The sequence below is a fragment of the Notamacropus eugenii genome, chromosome 5 (genome assembly GCF_028372415.1).
Source record: "Notamacropus eugenii isolate mMacEug1 chromosome 5, mMacEug1.pri_v2, whole genome shotgun sequence".
NCBI lineage: Eukaryota > Metazoa > Chordata > Mammalia > Diprotodontia > Macropodidae > Notamacropus > Notamacropus eugenii.
The window spans coordinates 2,802,398-2,807,023 of record NC_092876.1 but is presented as its reverse complement, the minus strand read 5'-3'; the positions used below and the strand labels follow the sequence as shown (position 1 = coordinate 2,807,023).

At 39.2% G+C, this 4,626-nt stretch overlaps 1 pseudogene; it reads left to right on the top strand.

Annotated features, from left to right (window-relative positions):
* The first annotated feature begins 1,614 nt into the window (after positions 1–1,614).
* Positions 1,615–2,534, top strand: LOC140504537 (vomeronasal type-1 receptor 1-like; annotated as a pseudogene).
* Positions 2,535–4,626: the final 2,092 nt, after the last annotated feature.

The window sequence follows — 4,626 nt, the reverse complement described above, 5'->3', positions numbered from 1 at the left end:
TAACCTGAGACATTATCTTGAATTATGGGACTTTTTCCTTATCTTAATATTTTGTAGATGTTATGGAATGTTAGTGGTAAAGAAAACACAGATAGCTTGGGTTGTAATTTTAATTGACAATTTGTGAACTCAGATATTTTTATTGTATTTACAACTTATTGTAATGGCAATCAAAATAGGATATTTTGCTGTTTTTGTTTTAGTATAATCAAGTGCCTTTGATTGAATCTTGCCTTTATTAATCAAGAGTCTTCACAAGAAGTAAAGTACAGAAAGCAGAGTGTCTTTCCCTAGAAATAGTATATGTATTTGTATTGTTAATTATTTTAATGTGATTAAAGATTTTCCCTACCCATTAATGGGCCTGTCCACTAAGGGGAGTTTGATTAGGGAAGATTTGTGGGAAGAACCAAGCCTTTTGTTAATAAGGCACTGATTCTCAAGGGTTCTGATAGTTGGAGTCCAACTGTCTGTTGAATGAAGGCAGAGGAAGCCTGATATCTTTTGATTTCTCTGTATTTTCTTTGAAGTTCAGGGTACTGACTCCCCTGAAATGGGTAAATGGTATATGTGCTTTGTTAAAGGAATGACACAAGTGCTTGATTAAAGTTATTGTTAAACCCTCAAAAGCTGCCTTTCCTTTTATGAATGTAGATCTAAGAACCCGTGATAGCAAACCCCTCTGTGCATGTTGGGGTACTTACTGCTATACTTATTCAATTAAGGACATTGCTTTCTCATGGTATACTTAAGCGCATATGGAGACCATAAATCTGAGGGACACAGACATCCTTGGACTGTCCTAAAACAGATTTAAGCCTGGGCATTCTTGTATCAGTCAGTCAGTAGGATACATTATAACTGATCTTGAACACAGTGATATGATTTTGGTACCCTTTGACAATGAAGGACAACAACCAACCATTTCAGGAGTGGGGAACCTGAGTCTTCAAGCCCTCCAGGCTGCAGATTCCCCTCCTCTGAATCATTGTGTACTGATCTATTCCACTGATCCAGCATTCTATTTCTTCACCAATACTAGATTACTTATGACAAGGTTGCTTTGTAATACAGTTTAAAATCTGGTCCTACGAGATTGGCTTCTTTTACATTTTTTCACAATGCTCCCTTTTGCAAGTCCAACACTTTGACTCAGAATTCTCTTTACCAATTAAGAATCCAGTCTCCTTCCACAAATACGGAATCATCCAAAAGGTCTCAACTTTGCTTGGAAGCCCAGTTGTACATAATTTATTAACTAAGAGTTAATGTGGCAAATGGAATATCTTTGAAATCCATGAATGATATTTGGGGAGAGGAAAATGGGATATGTGTCCATGAATGTACATGTGTATATGATGGTGTGATTGAGAAGAGGCTAATTCTGTGGATGCCTGTGTGTGTGCATGAGAACGTGGTATGTACTCACCTAGGAGATTATGAAGGAGCATTTGACCAGCAGGTACTACTGAGTCATAAATTTCCATCACCATTCTGGCAGTTGGATTATGGGACAGAATTTTACTGACCGTGAAAGGTTCTTGAATGTTCTTTGCTCTTTTTTGCCAAGGTGTCTCTGGCTATACCTGCATTTCTCCAAGACATTCCAAGAGCATGTCTCTACATGACACCATTCTAGGAATTATCTTCCTTTCTCAGACTGGAGTTGGGGTCCTAGGGAACTCTGTCTTCCTCTGGTTTTATGCTTTCATTTTGTTCAGCAATCATAGGTGGATGCCTATGGACTCCATTCTCACCCAACTTACTTTGACCAACACCATAGTGCTTCTCTCCCAGGGATGCCCATTAGTAATATATTTCAGGACAGTATATTTCCTGTACATTACAGCATGTAAAATTGTATTTTATCTTCAACGAGTCAGTCAGGGCCTTTTCATATGTACCACCTGCCTCCTGAGCACCTTTCAGGCAGTAGCCATCAGTCCCAGCAACTCTAGGTTGGCCAAACTCAAAGTCAGAGTTCTGAAGTTCACTCACCTCTCATGTGTCCTCTGTTGGATAATCAACATGATCTTAGAACTAAATGTGCCAATATGTATATCAGGATCAAGAAACAGAAATAGTACTCATGCAAGTGAAATTAATCCTTTATTGCTACTTGGAAAAAAAATTTTTTTGTCATCCTGGCCTCCCTTCAAGACATCTTATGTGTAGGATGCATGGTCTGCACCAGTGGCTACATGGTGTTCTTCCTGCACAGACATCACAAGAGGGTCAGGTATATTCACAGCACCAGCACCTCCTCAAAGACATGTCCAGAGATTGAGGCCACTCAAACTATCCTGTTGTTTGCAGGCAACTTTGTTTCTGCTTACTGTATCAGTTGTGGCTTTATACGGTATAAAATCTATGTGATTCATTCTGGTTCTTGGGTAATGATTTTGACTACATTTATTGCGTTGTGTTTCCCAACCATCAGCCCCTTTTTGCTGATTCACAGAATTATCCAGATTCCCAGGTCCCACTGTGCTGCCTGGTGGAGACCCAATGTCTGTTTTCAGAATAAGAGATAGGGTTTGCAACTAATATCTATGGGTAGATCCCCTTAATGAAACTTTCGGAAAAGGGATTGACTGATTTGACACTATATGTAGAAAATGAATCAAAATGGTCTTGTATCTTGGTTGTAGGACACAGTAACCTTTTCTGCTCCTAAGTGAAAAGGACAGATGGGTTTGAATGGAGGCTTGGGATCACTAGGGCCATAAGCTTCCTCTTGCTTCTCTGAAATAGAACATCATCTATCAACCTTTTCCTACCTGGCCCAAATTTCCCTTCTATCATGATAGAATGCTCCTCCTCCTACAATCCTTAAGGTCACCCAAACTGGATTGCATTTTTTGTTTCTCACACACATTCTATTTGTTAAACATTCCCCAAGTTAATGGAGAACCCTGTTATTTCCACTTCTTTGCTACCACAAAGAAAACTGCTGTAAACATCCCCCTGAAACCCAGATCAGGCACTTGATTCCATCAGGGTCTTTTATCAGAGGGCTCCTAAAATGAATGCTGCTACTGCAGTAACTGCCACAGCCCTGGGTCCGGGACCAGACTACATTTCTTTCTCACCCAGGTAAAAGCACTTTCTCACTGGTCTTTGATGCTGTCTTTGTTGTTTGTGGGTTGAGAAATCTGGAAGCTGCAGCTGCTTCCTGGGATTCGGTGCCCTGAAGCCTGCCCCAGTTCTGTCTGAGCCACACTGTGCAGCCAAGACTGGGCTGAGCTCGTCTCTGAGCCCGGTGTAATAGACCTTTCCTGTCAGCCTTCCAGGCTGTCTTGGGCTGGAAATCTCTTTCACTCCATCGTTTTGTGGCTTCTGCTGCTCTGGAATTTGTTCAGAATCATTTTTTACATTATTTTATGGATTATGGAGGGGAGAGCTAGAGCAGGTCTATCCTTCTACTCTGCCATCTTACCTCCACCCCCTAGCTTACTCAATTTCAAAGAACAGAATAGAATAGGTGAGAAAATAATACAACTGATTATGGGTTTAACAACATCATGGAGGTGAGGGATCATGATTTGTTACATTTAGAGAAGGGATTTATATACACACAGGACCAGAACCATCTCTCTCTGTCTTAAGGGAATGCTTTATGGCTTCATAGGACCCAGCTGCATTCCCAAGAATTTTAAAAATTTAATCTGTTAATTTTTAGTTTTCAGCATTCACTTTTATAAGATTTTGAATTCTTAAAATTTTCCTTCCCTTTCCTCTCCCTTTCCCAAGACAGCACACAATCTGATATAGGCTACACATGTACAATTTTAAAATATATTTCCACATTAGCTCTGTGAAATAATCAGAACAAAAGGGAACAATCATGACAAAAACAACAAAAAAAGAGAAAATATTATGCTTTGATCTGCACTCTGATTCTCATAGTTCTTTCTCTGAATGTGGATAGCATTTTTCACCATGAATATTTTTGAAATGTCTTAGATCATAGAATGTTGAGAAGACCTAAATCTATCAAAGTTGTTCATCACACAACATTGTTATTACTCTGTATAGTGTTCTCCTGGTTCTGCTCACTTAACTCAGCATCAGTTTGTGTAAGTCTTTCCAGGTTTTTATGAAGATAATCTGTTCATAGTTTCTTATGAAACAATAGTATTCCATTACATTTTTATGCCATAACTTGCTCAGTTATTCTTCAAATGATGAGCATCCTCTCAATTTCCAATTCTTGGCCACAACAAAAGGAGCTGCTATATTTTTGTGGTTGTGGGTCTTTTTCCTGATTTTATAATCTCTTTGAGATACAGACCTGGTAGTGGTATTACTGGATCAAAGAGTATGCAGAGTTTTATAGCCCTTTGGGCATAGTTCCAAATAGCACTCCAGAATGCTTGGATCAATTCATGATTCCACCAAAAATGCACTGATGTTCCAATTTTCCCACATCTTCTTCCACATTTATCATTTTCCTTTTCTTCTCGTATTAGTCAATCTGACAGTGTGTTGTGGTACATCACAGTCAGGGGCTCCTTAGTGACTACTCAGAGTCTCATCTGGCACATTAATCTTCTTCCAAAAAAATAAATCCCAAAGCAAAACCTAACCTCAGAGCATATATACTCTTTTCAAGGCTGGAGGTCA